The following is a 19,335-nucleotide window of genomic DNA, read 5'->3' as shown; positions in this document are numbered from 1 at the left end:
ATGCGACAAAAGTACATGAGAGTCCCGGTCTGCCCGGCGGATTAATATAGAAGGGATTGTCATGTACTTTTGTCGCACAGGAGATCACTTCGAAGCGGCACCTGAAAGTGGAGAAAGAGTCCGCTTGACAGGGAACATTTTTATTTTTTAATTGCTCCAGCCTGCAGAACACAGTCTTCTCTCCGCCTCCACCCACCCCCCTCCTTCCCTGCTGAATCGGACAGACCGACCCCAAAAAAAACAATGACATCACAGAGCTGGTGGATGTTAGAGACCTTGCACTCCTCCACCTTCCATTTGAGGATGTCCCACAGATGATCAATAGGGTTTAGGTCTGGAGACATGCTTAGCCAGTCCATCACCTTTACCCTCAGCTTCTTTAGCAAGGCAGTGGTGGTCTTGGAGGTGTGTTTGGGGTGGTTATCATGTTGGAATACTGCCCTGCGGCCCAGTCTCTGAAGGGAGGGGATCATGCTCTGCTTCAGTATGTCACAGTACATGTTGGCATTCATGGTTCCCTCCATGATCTGTAGCTCCCCAGTGCCGGCAGCACTCATGCAGCCCCAGACCATGACACTCCCACCACCATGCTTGACTGTAGACAAGACACACTTGTCTTTGTTCTCCTCACCTGGTTGCCGCCACACACACTTTTTACCATCTGAACTAAATACGTTTATCTTGGCCTCATCAGACCACAGGACATGGTTTCAGTAATCCATGTCCTTAGTCTGCTTGTCTTCAGCAAACTGTTTGCGGGTTTTCTTGTGCATCATCTTTAGAAGGGGCTTCCTTCTGGGACGACAGACATGCAGACCAATTTGATGCAGTGTGTGGCGTATGGTCTGAGCACTGACAGGCTGACCCCCCACCCCTACAACCTCTGCAGCAATGCTGGCAGCACTCATACGTCTATTTCCCAAAGACAACCTCTGGATATGACGCTGAGCATGTGCACTCAACTTCTTTGGTCGACCATGGCAAGGCCTGTTCTAAGTGCAAAAAAAATGAATAAAAACCAAGCGCTGATGTGGATAGATATGTGTGATATAAATAAATTGTGCTTAAAAATATATATATATATACACACACCAATATAGTTAGTGCTATGAAAAAAAATCAGTAAATTAAAGCTGCTATCAATATAGGGTGATCAGAGATAACCAAACAAATAGTACTAAGTATAAAATTGATGCGCTTTAAATATATAGTGCACAATATGCTGCTGCGACTAAGCTTAAATCCAGGAATAAAAAATGCATACATGTGAATAAAATAAATTAATAATTATGGTGCTAATACATGTGTTTAAATTTGCCAAAATAAATCTTCAAATTGGTGATGTGACGGTGAGTATAAATAAAATAATATTGACACTCAGAGTACAATGTCCAGATAGAGATAAATAGTGGGAGAAAGTAAAAATAATTAAACAGTTCCTTCCCTTAATCCAGATTGATTGACTCACTGGGTTAGATCGTTTGTATCAGGATATTTAGTTTTTCTTGTATCCCACTTCAGCATTTACACTGCTGGTGATTCGGCTCTCAGGATAAAGGTTTTATGCAAAGCAAGCAAAGAAAAAATAGATAATTGTGCAGTGAACTTACTAGATAGTACATAAGCAAAACAGGGACAAAAGATACACTCACAAACTCCCGGTCTATTAGAAGCATTCAAATAAGCATATTGCAGTCAGCCGCTGTGGACGAGGTTTCCCATAGAGAAACAGCTGCTGTTAACCTTCAGGTGTATTGCAGCACTGAACGTCCTAAGCTCCTCCCACGCGTTACATCACTGACACGTGACTTTTTCAAGGATAAACCCAGGAAGCCACGGCCTCTGTATTTAAGTCCTATGGCATTGTGGTTACCATGGAGACAGTGCTGTGTTCATTGGATCATCATACTGCTTTCTGCTACTAATGACATGTAAATATTTTGGCTTAAGCCTTATTTAATTGTTTTACAAATTATTAAAAGGGGAACATATATTTATAAATACAGGTTTGCAAACAAATATAGAACACTTCCAGATAAAAAATAAGAACATAAAAATGGACCTAATTAGTGCGGTCACGAAACTCCCTCCAGTGGTAAATAGTGTTACTACACATTCAATGTTAACACCACAGATCGCATGTCATTACATACTGCGATAGATAGCAAAATCACTAATATGTATGTGTACTTCCGCAAGTAAAATACCAATTGATCCATATTGTGTAGTTACTAGCAACATATTGGATAGGCCCGTATTACACTCACATCCACTAGTGAAAATTATATAAAAAATATAAAAAAATTAAAATAAAAGATTAAGGTTACATTGTTGCACCACTAGTTCGCCATTGCAACAATGTTTCAAAAAAATTTTATATTGAAAAATTAAATTAAAATACTAAATAAATTGATATACATAATTGACTAGATGCACAACCCAAATATTTGATACTATTCACTCATTTACAGTAAAATCAAATATATGATCCCTATGATATTAAAAAATATATAATAAAAATTAATTTTATTTAAAATAAATACTATAATATAGACTATCGTTATTAAGTGTAAAGAGACAATAAATTTACGTACCAATTAATACCAACGAAATAAAATATAAATTAAAATTAAAATTTAATATATATGTAATAAATGCTTAAAATCAATAAGGCATGTCTTGAGAGTATCACGGAGTATTAAAAATCTGATATGAAGCAATTAAGATCAAATTCTATGTTTAGGCCATTTGGCGCAAGAGTCCCCATCTGGAATATCCATTTAGACTCGCTTTTACTGAGTTCCCTTATCTTGTTTGAGCCTCTCCAGTGTGGCTTGTATTTCTGAATCGCCCAAAATTTCAACTGTTTGGGGTCACTATTGTGGTGCATAGCAAAATGTCTGGAGACATTATGCTTAGGGAAAGATTTTTTGATGTTCTGGATATGTTCCCTTATGCGTCTCCACATAGGCCTCTTGGTTCTACCAATATATTGTAGTGAGCATGAGCATTGCAAAACATATACTACTCCTTCCGTCCTACACGATATGAAGTCCTTAATACTATGTTCATTGCCAGTACTTGTTGCTGTGAATTTGTTACACTTTTGCCCATTTTGTTGGGTATTGATGCAAGCGTAACATCTTTTACAGGGGAAGAACCCTTTCCCCTGGAAAAAGGATAATTCCGTCAATCTTTTGGGGGGTTCCGGGACGTTTTTGGCAATTAGATCCCTTAATGTGGGGACTCGCCTATAAATGAAGCGAGGCTTATCCGGTAGGATGTTGCAGAGAGTTTTATCTGATTTTAAAAGAGGCCAATGTTTTCTGATGATTCTTTCCATTTTCTTATGTTGAATGCTGTAGTTCATTATCAGTGGTATATCGTTATTATCTTTATTATCTTTGATTTTATCCTGGATCAGAACCTCCCTTGGGGTTTGATTAATCTCCTTGATTTTTTCTGCTATGAATTCCTTGCTATATCCTTTGTCTTCAAACTTTTGTCCCATCAATTGTGCCTGTTTCAGATATTCATTATTATCTGAGCAATTTCTTCTTAGCCGTATGAATTGCCCCTTGGGAATATTGATAAGCCATGGTTCATGATGACAACTGTTCACTGGTATGTAGCTATTTTATTTCACTGTTTTAAAATAGGTTCTAGTACTAATGGAATTGTTTACTAGCTGTATTTCTAAATCTAAGTGCAACCTGTCCTGTTAAACTGTTGTATGGTCTTGGCCACCATGCTGCAGCTCAGTTTCAGGGTCTTGGCAATCTTCTTATAGCCTAGGCCATCTTTATGTAGACCAACAATTCTTTTTTTTCAGATCCTCAGAGAGTTCTTTGCCATGAGGTGCCATGTTGAACTTCCAGTGACCAGTATGAGAGAGTGAGAGCGATGACACCAAATTTAACACACCTGCTCCCCATTCACACCTGAGACCTTGTAACACTAAGGAGTCACATGACACCGGGGAGGGGAAATGGCTAATTGTGCCCAAATTGGACATTTTCACTTAGGGGTGTACTGACTTTTGTGAGATACTGTGTGTGTGTGCACCTCCATCCCTGTTCATTGAGATACAATGGTAGAGGTTGGGACATTTAATGATGCAAGTAATAACCAGCTAGGTGAAAAAGTATTAATGTATTTATTAGCATAACCAATGTAAAGACATTGCATTGGGTACATAAATAACAGTCATTTGTTGTATGTAAGACACATCATAAAAGGTTGTTCCCTAAATATAGAAAATACACATTGCAATTGACCGTACGGTAAGACATAATATAAAGTGACATGGGGTTTATAGTGTAATAAAATGATAAACCTTTGGCATTGTATATTATATATACCAGAGGCGTAACTAGAACTTTCAGGGCCCCAGTGCAGGAAACAATGATGGGCCCCCCTTCTATCAGAGGTCCAGGCTTCCAATTTTGGGAGGGTGTCCATTGACATCCTCCCAAAACCATGCTTCCCGCATGCCCCCTGGGACATGCATCCAGCGCAATCACAGTGGCCCTTTACCATGTGATGTCAGCTGATCTCATGTAAACAGACTTGCCGGTTATCCGCAGCCCTTTCCTCCCACGCTGTGTCTGTGTGAGGAAAGGACTGCCATTAACTGTCAAGAATGTCAGTAAATTGTTTACACTGATAATCAGTGCCCCAATAATCAGTGCCCCAATAATCAGTGCCCCAATAATCAGTGCCCCAATAATCAGTGGCATGTATCAGTGCCCATTGATGCCGCCTATCAGTGCCCATCAATGCCGCCTACAAGTGTTACCTTTCAGTGCTCATTAATGCTGCCTATTAGTGCCCATCAAATCAGCACCACCTATCAGTGTTCATTATTGCAGCATCCATCCGTGCCACCTATCGGTACTCTTCAATACTGCCCATCAGTGCCCATCAATACTGCCTTAGTTCTGCCTATCAGTGTTCCTTAGTGCCCATCCGTGCAGCCTATGAGTTCTGCCTATCAGTGCTCATCAATGCCTCCTATCAGTGCAGCCTATCAGTGCCCCCTTTCAGTGCTCATCAGTGCCCCTATCAGTGCCTTCTTAGTGCCTCCTATCAGTGCCCCCTAGTGCCTTCTCAGTGCCCCCTATCAGTGCCTCTCTTCAGTGCTCATCAGTAAATCCCATTGGTGCCTCTCATCGGTGCCCCCTATCAGTGCTCATCAGTAAATCTGATCAGCGCCTCCCATCAGTGCCCCCTATCAGTGCCCCCTAGTGCCTTCTCAGTGCCCCCCATCAGTGCCTCCTATCATTGCCCACCAGTGCCTCCCATCAGTGCCCCCTAGTGCCTTCTCAGTGCCTCCCATCAGTGCCCCCTAGTGCCTTCTCAGTGCCCCCTATCAGTGCCTCCCTTTAGTGCCCATCAGTAAATTCTATCAGCGCCTCCCATCGGTGTCCCCTATCAGTGCCTCCCCTTCAGTGCTCATCAGTAAATCTTATCAGTGCCCCCTATCAGTGCCCATCAGAGTCCTCTATCAGAGTCCTCTGTCTTCTCAGGACAGCACGGCTCTGAGTGGAGAGCGTGTCTCTCCAGTGGCATCACTAGGGTTGGTGTCACCCGGTGAGGAAAAAATTGGTGTCACCCCCCTCCACCAACTATAGACCCCCCCTCTCAGTATAGACCCCCCACTAAGTACAGACCCCCTCTTGCAGTATAGACCCTCCTCACTAAGTACAGACCCCCCTCTTGCAGTATAGATTCTCCTCACTAAGTACAGACCCCCCTCTTGCAGTATAGATCCTCCTCACTAAGTACAGACCCCATCCATCAGCATAGCCCCCCTAATTGCAGACCCCCCATCTATCAGTTTAGCCCCCCTCTATCAGCATAGACCCCCATCTATCAGTGTAGACCCCCTTAGTGCAGACCCCCATCTATCAGTATAGACCCCTCTCAGTGCAGACCCTCATCTATCAGTATAGACCCCCTCTATCACTATAGACCCCAGTGTAGACCCCCCTCCATCAGTGCAGACCTCCCCTCCCTTATTGCAGACCCCCCTCCATCAGTTCACACCCCCCCTCAGTACAGACCCCCCCTCCTTCAGTGCAGGCCCCCCACAATGCAGACCACCCCCCCTCCATCAGTGCAGACCCCCTCATTGCAGCCCACCCCCTTCATCAGCACACCTCCCCTCAGTGCAGACCCCCCATGGTGCAGACCCCACTCAGTGCAGACCCCCCTCCCTCCATCAATGCAGACCCTGCTCAGTGCACACCCCCACCCCATCAATGCAGACTCCCCCTCAGTGCACACCCCCACCCCATCAATGCAGACCCCCCTCAGTGCACATCCCCACCCCATAAATGCAGACCCCCTCAGTGCACACCCCCACCCCATCAATGCAGACCCCCCTTCAGTACACACCCCCACCACATCAATGCAGACCCCCCTCAGTGCAGACCACCGTCCCCCATCAGTGCAGACCCCCCTCCCCCCATCAGTGCAGACTCCCCTCCCATAGCGTTCCCTCAGCACATGTCTATTTGAATAAAAACTTTACAGACCTCAGAACAGTGCGGGATAGGCACAGTGGCATGTGTCCCTCGGACTCCTCCTCCTCCCCCTTCGTAAACAGAGAGGAGGGGGAGGTGGCTTCGGTCCGCTTTGCTGTGCGCAGCGCTGTGTAGGGGTGAGCACTGTGTGGCGTTTGGTGCCGCTGCCCAAACGTGTCACCCCTCTGGCGGGTGTCACCCAGTGCGGCCCGCCCCCCCTCCTGGCAACGCCTGTGTGTCTCTCATCTAACAGCAGCAGAGACACCGGCATTGTTTGTTTTGTTTCCCTCTCCGTGTGTCCTCTCTCTCGCACGGGATGACAGAGGACACACAGCTGATCTTCTCCCCCCTCCCCTCTCCTGTGTGCTCCGCGGGCAGTCAAGTGTGAGGCTAAGGAGCTCACATTTCCCACGGAGCACAGAGGGGGAGGGGGGAGAAGATCAACTGTGTGTCCTCTGTCATCCCGTGTGAGAGAGAGGACACACGGAGAGGGAAATAAAACAAACGATGCCGGTGTCTCTGCTGCTGTTAGATGAGAGACATGCTCTCCGCTCAGAGCGCTGTGAAGAGCAACCCCGCTGGGCCCCCCCCACAGTGGCGGAATGCTGGGCCCCATCGCAAGTGCGACTGTTGCGACCCTGGTAATTCCGCCACTGATATAGACTGTGTATTAGAGTCAAGGCTTGTACATAAGGTGATTAAAACCCTTCATAGAAATGGAGACTGCGTCCTATAAAGCTCAACGCGTTTCGTGGATTCATTCCACTCATCAGAAGCAGATGCTGGACATTTCTGCAAAAAATCTATATGGACACCATTGTAGTCTAGGTAAAAACCCAAGTATTGAAAAAGAAGTAAAATCGGGAGGAGAAAAGTTATCCAACCCGAAATGACTTACATAGAGTGTTGGAGTCAGCCTATGCGATACTGTAAATAAGGGAGCGCTAGAGATGTCTATCCCGGGAGCTGAGGTCATAGAGGTCCATAGGAGCATCGGGCACATACACAACTCTTCCCAGAAGGATGAAGGTCGCCATATTGTGCTAAGTAATAGAGCCAAATAACGTCTCCAAAGCGATCTATAAGAGAAATGAATGTATATGAGTGTGACCAATCAGATGTTACTACCTCAGAGTGATAGATAGAGCTCATACCCGTCAGGAATGGAGAAAAAACAGAAAATGTGAGTTGGAGAATGTCACCTCGTGTCACCAGAAGGTGAAGATAGAGCACTGAGAGTTTCATGGAGAATTACCTCTCTCCAAAAGAAGCAGAAAATAGAATGAGAGATGTGAATGAATGAAAAGGGAATCCAACGCCCAGAGCTAAAAATAGCCACTGATTACTATATAAATGACACTAGCAGGGAAGGGGTTAATACCAGGGGGCGATCAAAGGGTTAAGTATGTCCTGGGGAGTGATTCTAAATGTGGGGGGATGGGACTGACTGGGGGAGGAGACCGATCGCTGTTCATACTTAGTATGAACAGCAGACCTGTCTCCTCTGTCCTGACAGAATGGAGATCTGTCTGTCCACATTGACAGATTTCCGTTCTGTCTCTCTCTCAGGAGCGATCGCGGGTGCCCGGTGGACATCGCAGCCACCAGGTTGGTCCTCTAGTGGTTAAACAAATCTGAAATAATAAAAAAAAATTTGGATGAAATTCTAATTCGAATCGTTTTCAAATTTAAATAGTTTTCACATTTACAAAGAGAATAAAATAGAATAGAAAATAAAGGAACAGAATAGAAAAAAATAGAATATAACAGAAAATAAAAGAATAGAATATATTAGCGTAAAAAACAATAAAATAGAATAGAAAATAAAAGAACAGAATAGACTAGAATATAATATAAACAAATAGAAAAAGATAACATAGGATATAACCATCTTCTGAAATTTGAATTTCAAATAGAATAAATGTAAATTTGAATACATAAGAGAAGAATAGAATAGAAAAAAAAGAATAAAATAGAAAAAAAGAATAGGATAGACTATAATAGAATAGAAAAGAAAAGAATAAAAGAAACAATAGAATAGAATAGAAAGAATATAACCATTTCCCAAAATTCAAATAGAATCAATTTTGAATTTGAATAGAAAATAATAGATTAGATTAGAATAGAATAGAAAATAACAGAATAGTATAGAAAAAAACAACAGAATAGAATAGAAAGAATATAACCATCTTGCAAAATTTGAATTTTGAAAAGAATTTGAATAGAAAAGAAAAGAATAGAATAGAAAATAAAATAGAATAGAAAATAATAGAATAGAATAAACAAATAGAAAAAGAATACAATTAAAAAAAAACATAATATGATATAACCATTTCCCAAAATGTAAATAGAAGCAATTTGGATTTGAACAGAATAGAAAATAATAGATTAGAATAGGAAGATGGTTATATTCATCCTATTCTATTATGTTCTATTCTATTCTATTCTATTCTATTCTATTATGTTCTTTTTTTCTATACTATTGTGTTATTTTCTATTCCATTCCACTCTATTCTTTTCTATTCTATTCAAATTTAAATTGATTCTATTTGAATTTTCAAAAATGGTTATATTACTTCTATTCTATTGTTTTTTTAATTCTATTCTTTTCAAATTTAAGAAGATGGTTATAATATTTCTATTTAATTCTATTCTTTATTTATTCTATTCCATCCTGTTCTTTTATTTTCTATCCTATTTTGTTCTGTTATTATATTGTATTATTTTATTTTCTATTCTATTTTTTTTCTTTGGAAATTGGAAAACAATTCGAATTTGAAAACATTTCAAATTTGAAAACTATTTGAAATTTATTCGAAAAACTTTTTGAATCGATCCGAATTTGAATTCGAAAATTTGAATCAAATTAAACAAATCTCACTAAACTAATTTATGTAAATAACGAATCAAAACAAAACAAATTTTTTCGCTCTTCACATGTCTCCCCCCCGGGCCTCTCCCAGTGTCACGCTGGCATGATAAATAGTGGGAGGCGTCCGCCGCCAAGAAATTGGCGCCAAAAACTGCCCCCCACACACGAATCAGCCAAGATGGCGGAAAGCACGCCAGCACAGTGACGCAGAAGAATGACGTCACATGTGTGGCCCTCATGTTCAGTGTCAATGTGCATGAGGACGCCAGCCTACCCCATCCCCCACGCCCAGAAGGTGGACAAGGAGGGATAGGGGGCGGGGCCTGGTGCCCATCGCAGCTCCCAGGTACTAAACAAGCCCCTCCCACTGATCCAGATGTTGGATTTTTTATTCATTAGTCTCATGAGATTCCAGATGGTTCTACATCAATGTGTGTTATATGAGGGGGGAGGGGAGCATACACTGTGACCTGACTGGGATCTGTATTCTGTCTGTACAGGAAATGTCCCGGAGGAGGAAATATTCACCCGGCCGGGATCTGACCTTCTCATCCCCATCAGACATCATCTCACCCTCAACCATACAGATAGAGGGAGATGTGACCTGATTGAATGGATATATAAAGACCCAACCAGAAATGTTAGCAACAGAATACTTCTACACAGGAGATGTACACTAATAAAAAATGAGAGACAATTTTCCAATACAAGATTATCAGAGAATGGAAGTCTGATCATATCCAATGTGACTCCGGAGAATGACGGGATATACAGTGTGGATATATACAGTAGAGGAGATGAGATGATTACACCGTCCATGTAGAAGGTAAGTCCATCCAACCCCCACCCCCAGTCCTAGCAGTGTCCTCCCCGCTCCGTGTCTTTATATACATCATCCATGTAGAAGGTAAGTCCATCCAACCCCCACCCCCAGTCCTAGCAGTGTCCTCCCCGCTCCGTGTCTTTATATACATCATCCATGTAGAAGGTAAGTCCATCCAACCCCCACCCCCAGTCCTAGCAGTGTCCTCCCCGCTCCGTGTCTTTATATACACCGTCCATGTAGAAGGTAAGTCCATCCAACCCCCACCCCCAGTCCTAGCAGTGTCCTCCCCGTGTCTTTCTATCCATACATTATATAGTAGAAGATCTGGGAGAGACGTATGTACAATGTCCTCTGATTACTGCCCCATCCTCACCATTCCCTGTGGATTCACATCTGCAGTGCTCAGCCCTCCTGAAGTTGCTGTGATCTGAACTGTGCTGTGCCTTCTGCTCGGGGTCCCCATGTGGTAGATGTGACCATTGATGGTGGGGTGACAGATCCCCAATGGAGGGCGGAGCTTCTGCCAACACCAACCAATCAGGTTTCACCTCTTAGGAAAGAGTTGTCTCTAATAGGAGTTTCTGTCATATTTCAGGTTGTCAGTAATATAATGAGCTTCTTCTGTAGATTCTAAATGTTTTGTCAGTAAATAAAAGTTGTGTGGGGTGACAACCCTGATGGGGGTCACATGACTGAAGAAAATGGGTGTCATGTTAGTGGGGGGATTTAGTGTTTGGGGGAGGGGTGCACACAGACACAATCTATCTCCTCCAGTCTCCAGGAAGATGTCTACATACCTGATTATAGGTAAGGATGGGGGAGGGGCATGCTGTGTATATATTGGATCTGATCAATGGAAATGATTGTCTCTCTCAGTTCCAGTATCGGTTCCGCTCCTCCATGTCTCATGTCTCTGGAATGGCAACGCTGAGATCTCCTGCAGGGTGGAGGAGGGGACTAAGCCGAATATCCGTCTATCTGTGATTGGAGGATCCCAAGAGAGATATTCTGAATCCGCCAATAACATTACAGCCATTGTGGAGTCACCGGGGCCCTGGAACATCACCTGTACTGTGGAGAATAGACTCAACCAGTCTGAGATAAGCAGAGCCGGGGTCACCTGTCCAGGTGAGGAGACATCAGAAGTGGATGAAAAAATGTCTGTAGACGACAATATAAAGAGCTCTTCTTCTAAGAGAATAGGTGTAGATACCCCTCTCCTTCCGAGTCACCCCTTGTCTCCGCCCCCTACCCACCTCCCAGTACTCCCCCTTTTAGAGAATACAGAACCATTCATTTTGGGATGCCATGTAATTTGTATGAATTATAATTTGTATCCCAGCAAAAATAGACACAGTAACAATAGATCCACCCCTGCAACAATAGACGTTCTCCAGCAACAACTGATCTCCCAGCAGCCAGCAATAGTAGACCTCTCCCTCACCAGTAGATCCCTCCCAGCAAAAAAATCCCCCCCCCCAGTAACAATACACTTACCCCAGCAAAAATAGACCCCACCATCAACAATTGATCTTCTCAACAGCCAACAACAATAGACCTCTCCCTCAACAAAAGATGCCTCAAAGCAACATAAGACCCCACAGCAACAATAGATCCCCCATTAGCAACAATACACCACCCAGCAAAAATAGACCCGCCAGCAACAACAGACTCTCCAGCACACCCCACCACCCCTTGACATTACACACATTCAGTGCTGGAGGTGCCAGAACTGCGTTCCCCCTGAATAAAATCCCTGACAATATATATTTGTCTGCAATCCAGTAATTGAGATTTGTATCAATAAAAAGCTCCTTTGTCTCGAATTTGGGAAATAGAACTACCCAACCCAACCCCCCGTCTCCACTCTTCATTGAAATTCTGTTTTCTTTAAGTTTACACCTAAATTTCAGGTCATCAGGTTATCTGTAGACAAAGTACATTTTTAAAGGGTAACTCCACTTTCGTGGGCAAACAAATAAAAAAAAAAATAATAATAATAATAATATAGTGTATACAATTGTGACACAAATCATATTGTAATTGAATGTTAAAGAAAAATGTCTTTTTCTTTTCAATCTGCAGCTCTGTAATTTTCTGTAAATTGCAATATGGCCGCCTGGAGGTGTTCATTGTCATTTCCTGCTTGTGTGATTGGCTCACTGATTTTCCCAGAAGTCTGCACTAAGGTACAAGTCAGATATCATATGACTTCATCCCACTCTCCCCATGCATGCGCGCCCGCAAGAGTGCACGGCATGGCGATCAGTGCTGCGCTCTGTCCCTGGGACACGGCACATTACCAATCCCAGTAAAGAGCTGATGATGAGGCTCTTTATCCATGTGATCAACTGTGTCCAATCACATCTGATCACATGTAAACAAGGAAATACTGGTTATCGGCATTCCTCTCCTCACACTGACAGCGTGTGAGGAGAGGAGAGCCGATCAACGGCATTTCCTCTTAGGGGAGACTGTACAGATAATCAGGGCACTGATCATCAGTGCAGCCCCAACAGTGCCCAACAGTGATGGCAATAAGTGAAAATCAATAAAACCAAACAATAATTGCGCTATTACAAAAAATTGTGTGAATGGTAGCTGCCGGCATGTAACAGAGTGGTAGACAATGTACAGGAAAAATAGAGTAAAAAACATGCAGCGCTAGAAATGTGCATTTAAATTAACAACATATATCTGTGGGGAAGTGCTGAAAAGATAATCTATACCTATTGGGTAATAAATGTGATGAGTGAACATCTAATATGTAAACATATTAAGAAAAAAGTCCATAAATGTATGGTGGATCGTCTGTTAATCCCAAAAGCACATGGGGGTTCATGGGCATAGATGGTGTCGCAACTCCACGTAAAGTGGGGACTGGAAAGGACTCTGTATGAGGAGTCACTCTGCACATGAATCTTCTACGTTCCCAATGGAGACTGTAATTAGTAGAAATGAATATCCTTACCGGAAGAGGTGGACACAGTCACCATACGGTGAAGTGTCATACAGGCTTAAGGGATTCAGCGATCCCGAGGGTATCCGGCTGGAGGAGTCCTGACGGATGTGACGGGGAGTCACATCCAGGGCGACGATCACCGTACGATGGTATGGAAGTTCCCGGTCAATCGGAATCTCTCTCTCGGATGGAAGGAGTATGTAAACAGAAATGGCTGGGGCTCAGCAAGGTCCCATTCATGAGGGGAGATAAGAGCAAAAAATCCTCCACATAGGGCATGAATCAGTTAAAAAAAGGAAGCTTTATTAAAAGCTGAAAAAGTGCTAGACAATGCACTTCAATACATAAAACGTGATCACAAAAGAAAGAATAAAATCGCGTGGTAACAGGGCATCTATAGGCATTAGCAACTCAACATGTTTCGGACCATCGTCCTTCTACTGGGGCATAAGCCTGAATGCCTGTACCACGATTACATATAAATCCAACCCAAAAAAAAATCTCTACTGTCTCAAAAATGTATAAAAATGTAGTTTGGGTAGAGCATTGCATTACCACGAAATTGTCATTCAAAGTGTGACAGCGCTTAAAGCTGAAAATGGTCCGGGGCAGGAAGGGGGTGAAAGTGCCCGGTAGGCAAGTGGTTACATACAGTAATCACTTAACTCTTCATCTCCATCCTTAAAGGACATTTTTTTTTAATCGTCTGAAATAAAGCAGTAGAGATCTATCTAAATATATCAATCCTTTGGGTTCATCATATTCCATAAAATGATTCATAGGGTAGATTTACTAAAGAACATGTTCACTTTGCACAGTTATTTCCAATTATCTTAGTGAATGAATGTGAGCAAATATACTGTCTTTTTTTTTCCTTTTTTCCTTTCACATGATTGGATAATCTTTGCTAAATAAACCACGTCTCCTTTACCATGTCCCCTCCACCATGTTTCCCTCACCATATCTCCTCCGCAATGTCCCCTCCAACATGTTTCGTCCATCAGATCTCCTTTACCATGCCCACTCCACCTTATCACCTCCACCATGCCCCCTCCAAAGTATTTCCTCCACCACATCTTCTCCACTGTCTCTGCTCCTTTATGTCTTCTTCAGTTTGTCTCTTCCACCACGTTCCTCCATTGTGTCTCCTCAACTATGTCTCCTACACCGTGTTTACTCTATCATGTCTTCTCTACAATTTTCCTTCTATCGTGTCTCTTCGACCTTATCTCCTTCACTGCGCCCCTACACTGCTTCTCCTCCACCATGTTCCTTCCACTGTCACTGTTGCTGATTTATGCCTCTTCTCGACTCTGATTCTGCTCATGTCCTGGTGTCTTTCTACTTGGCTATAACCTGACCAGGCTTTTGACTTGGCTCCACTTTCAGCTGAACTTGGCACCTCCACAGCGCATTGTTAACTATGCGTCTAATTCATCAGATATCAGCACTCCCAAGTTCCTGCTCACATTGTCTACACCTTGACACTTGTGCCTTTCCTTCACTCCTGTAGACCCTGTCTCAATGTCCAGGGGTGCTCAGATGGGAACTGTGCAAGAGACCTTCCTCATCATCTCAGGGTCTGCATACAGGTACGTGACAGTACCATTCAGTCAAATGAAGCCTGAAAGGAGGGCCTTGTCTATGAATACTCTCTGTCAGCAAATAACAGCAGGTCTTAGCCTGATGGCTGGTAAAATGTTCCTGACATCTGACATGAAAGGACACCATGGAGGAGACAAAGAGGGGGACACTTTGGAGGGAACACAGTGGAGGAGATACGGTCGAATAAACATGGTTGAGGAGACACCCTGAAAGAGACATGATGGAGCCAATTTCATTAATTTGCTTTATCCCCGGAAAATTTAGCCCCTTTGGATTTGAGCAAAATGGGCCAATACATTGATTATTATTTATACATATACTTCATTCATTTCTGCCTTTCTAATCTTCCCATAATGTGATTTCTCCTCCCCCAGTCCCCCTCTTTGACATCGCTGTGAGCTCCTCCTGTCTCCCGGATGGGAGCGCAGTGGCGGTCTGTTTGGTGAAAGGTTCAGATCCGCGTTATTCCTGGAGTTTGGATGGAAGACACGTCTCCTCAGATAGCTGGATTACTCTTCCTCCTCCGGTCTCTGGAACCCTCCACTGTGATGTCACCAATCAGATCAATAATCTAAGTAGATCTATCAACATCTCCTGTGCAGGTGAGTGAGAGAAATGTCTCCAGGCTGAATTAACCGCTAAAGTTTTTCCTGAGATAAAATATTTCAGACACAAAGATTACAATCCAGGAAAATGTGTGTAGTGCATCCTACATAGGAGCCGTTGATAAATAGGGATTCCGCACCCTGCACAGCCAGGCACACCAAATTTTCACAGGCTTCCAGAGTCAGAAAACAGTCCAGTGCTTGTTTTTGTGTTTTTATCGAGGGGATAAAACTTGGATAGGGAATAGGGTTATTATGGGATGCCCACTTGACTTTAAAAAACTCTTCAGGGGCAACTATTCTATATACAGTCTGTATATACACTCCTCTTCTCCTCCAGCACTCACTCGCTTGCAGAAAAGAACACGAAACTCAGCTGGACACTTTAATGCTCCTGGATAAAAGAGCAAAAGCCAGATATTGTAGCAAAAAGCCATTTACAGGCAGGGACCCCAGGCCCCCATGGGTTGTGTAACAAATACAGTGTTCAGCTTCCCTGTGGCTACTGATCGCAGCACCACCTCTTCAGGCACTGTCAGCCCACCTAGCTGCAGCTGCCTCTTTCATTAACCCACCTGGATACTTCTCCACAGTCCTCCCAGGCTGCACATTTACCAGTCAACCTGGCTGTCTTCTCCTTGGAGATCTCCTGGATGTGCTGACTCTCTCCTACTGTCCTCACTCTTGCTCCCATGCATCCAGGACCGGACTCTGTGTGTTGTAAGAGGATCTCTCCAGCATCCGAGCCCCAGGCCTAAGGTCACCCCCCAGACTAGGGGCACCCTCAAGGGCCACCGACAGCCTCCTCAGCACTCCATCTCCAGCTTCCACCCGACTGCCCCCTGCTGGCAAGACTGAGTATTTATGGGGTGCCCTCTCCCTGCCAGCACATTTGCTTGGGATTGGCTAGGGCCCTCCTCAATACTTCAGGCAGCTCCTTCTAACCTCCCTCCCATTCTTCTCAAAGCTTTTCCAAGGTTCCAGCAAGTAGGAGGAGGAACCAGAGGAGTCATCCAGCCTCCCTGAGTCACTCAACCCTGACCCAGATTCAACACAGGCTTGGCTGCCAGCCGAGCCAAATTTACCTACACAAGCAGAAAAACCTATTTACCCTAGCGCCCAGCTAGAGGGTGCTACACGTGTAACAGAATGCTCAGCTTCCATCAGAGCCTTTTACCTTTCCCTATGGATCACAGCCAGTGGAGTAGCATTAGCTGGGTCACAGGTTTTGATTTACTGGGTGCAAAATGTTTAGGGGGCACTAGGTAACTGTTTAAGCTGACAGCCAATCGTGGGCATTGGAGGTATTTCCCGCCCCAGGGCACTCCTTTTGCATACATGCAGCAGAGGGGTGAGGAATGCATCCACTGACTATGATTCGCTGTCAGCTTTAACGTTTTTCAGACAGGATAGCTTGGGTGGGATTTGGACTCAAATCTGAACTTGCCTGAGCTCATCCCTACCCAGGATGGCAACCCAGCCACTGACAACCCACAATACACCACTGATCACACCACCGGATGGGTCTTCATATAAGATGCAGAGGGACAAAAATAGAAAACATAAACATAGACCCAACATTCAGTAAAAGAGGTCATACAAGCACATAATGTGAGGAGGACATTTATAATTATGAGATCTTCTCTTTGCTGATAAAACTTATCAGGACATTTTGTAGATAAAGACCAATTCCAGCTAAGACTTTTTTATAAAAAAATTTAACCGAGATAAGAAGAGCTAGAACTTCTGGCAGTTTTTTATTGCTGTCTTGGCCCATATTGGGAAGATTTCCTTTCATTCCTGTGTGGTCACCATGAAAGGAAATGAGGGGAAATCTCCTTAATGGGTAATAAGGAAGACACCAGCAGAGGAGAATTTCTGAAAGAAGATATATTTTTACAGCATTGGCGAAACCAAAATTGATCGAGGTATACACAAACTGCAAGTATACTATACTCCCCCGAACAAGTTCTGTGGTGGGGACAGGGAGCTGTCATTTGTGGCGAGCAATCATTGAGAGCGGATTGTGGTTTTTTTTTTTTTTTGAGTTTCCTTATTTTTTTTACCTACCTGTCAACCGCTCACAGTAAATATATTGCGAGCAGGCGGCGGGTACAGACACAATTACATATATGCACATGCCGGCCTTCTTCCAGATTTGCATGCGCCCCCTGCCAACCCATATTGTAATTGGACACAGCATGAGCCTGGCAGCAGATTTCGGCCAATGATTTTAGCTGAAATCTGTTGATTGGCTGTGTCCGATCACACACAGAGTTCTGTGTTTACAAACACACAGAACTTGGCGTACAAGGAACAGCTATCTGGCTGTTTCTTCTGCCTGAAAAGCAGGGAGAAAAAACAGCTAGATCAGAAAGTTAAAGCAGCACACATTACACATTGTTAGGCACACAGTTAACCCCTTGATTGCCCCGAGATGTCAACTCCTTCCCAGCCAGTGTCATTAGTACAGTGACCGCGTAAAGTATTATCACGGATCACTGTATTCGTTTCACTAACAATGTCAGTGTCAGTTAGTGACCCTCCCAGATAGTGTCAGTTAGTGCCAGATTGTCCACCACCCTATCACAGTCACACTTTAAGTCACTTATCCCCACCATTACAGAATAGTGCCTATAGCTGTGTAAATTCCAGTATATATCTTATAGTTTGTAGACGCTATAACTTTCCCATAAACCAATTAATATACTCTTATTGGGATTTTTTTTTTAGCAAAGACATGTAGCAGAATACATTTTATCCTAAATTTATTTATTTATTCATTGTTTGAATTTTTTATTGGGTATGTTTTATAACAGAAAGTAGAAAACATTGTTTTTTGTTTTTCTACAACATTTTTGGTCTTTTTTCATTTATATAATAAAAAAAATAAATAACCCAGTGGTGACCAAATACCACAAAAAGAAAGCTCTATTTGTGTGAAAAAATTATATAAATTCATTTTAAATAAAGCATTGCATGACCACCTAATTGCCAGTTAACCACGTGGCCTCTGGACAATTTAACCCCCTTCATGACCAGGCCATTTTTTGCCATACGGCATTGCTTTATTTTACCTGACAATTGTGTGGTCGTGCGACGCTGTACACAAATAAAATTGATGTCTTTTTTTTCCCACAAACAGAGCTTTCTTTTGGTGGTATTTGATCACCTCTGCGGTTTTTATCTTTTGTGCTATAAATAAAAAAAGACCGACAATTTAAAAAAATAAATACTATATTTTTTACTTTCAAATATAAAACATATCCAATAAAAAAATTGAAAACATCAAATTTCTTCATACATTTAGGCCAATATGTATTCTGCTACATGTTTTTGGTAAAACAAAATACCAAAAAGCATATATTGATTAGAAATAAAGTAAAAGGAGTGACCCCATTGAACCAGACCGGATTGTATCATGTATATGCCTCCATCCCCATATATTGATTAGTTTGCGCAAAAGTAATATCTACAAACTATGGAATATTTTTATTTATTTATTTTTACTAGTAGTGGCAACGATCAGTGACTTATAGCGGGACTGCGATATTGTGGTGGGCAAATCGGACACTGACAAATCTTGGGGACCAGTAACACTAATACAGCGATCAGTGATAAAAATATGCACTATCACTGTACTAATGACACTGGCTGGGAAGGGGTTGACATCAGGGGTGGTTAAAGGGTTAACTGTGTACCTAGCCTGTTCTTTCTCACTGTGCGGGAGGTGCTTTTACTATGGGAAGGCATTGGTCATGTGTTCTTGCTTTGCAGAAACACAGGATCAATACCTTCCCTATTGACAGAACGGCAATCCGCCTTGTTTACATGGCTGGGGATTCTCTTCATCTTTAGCTCACATAACTAAAAATAAAGGGGCCCACCAATTACCCTTTTCACTGCGGAGTCCGCTGTATCTACAAATTGTGTAATCC

The sequence above is a fragment of the Aquarana catesbeiana genome, linkage group LG02, assembly GCF_042186555.1.
Source record: "Aquarana catesbeiana isolate 2022-GZ linkage group LG02, ASM4218655v1, whole genome shotgun sequence".
Lineage (NCBI taxonomy): Eukaryota > Metazoa > Chordata > Amphibia > Anura > Ranidae > Aquarana > Aquarana catesbeiana.
The sequence above is the reverse complement of the archived record's forward strand: the minus strand, read 5'-3'. Positions refer to the sequence as shown.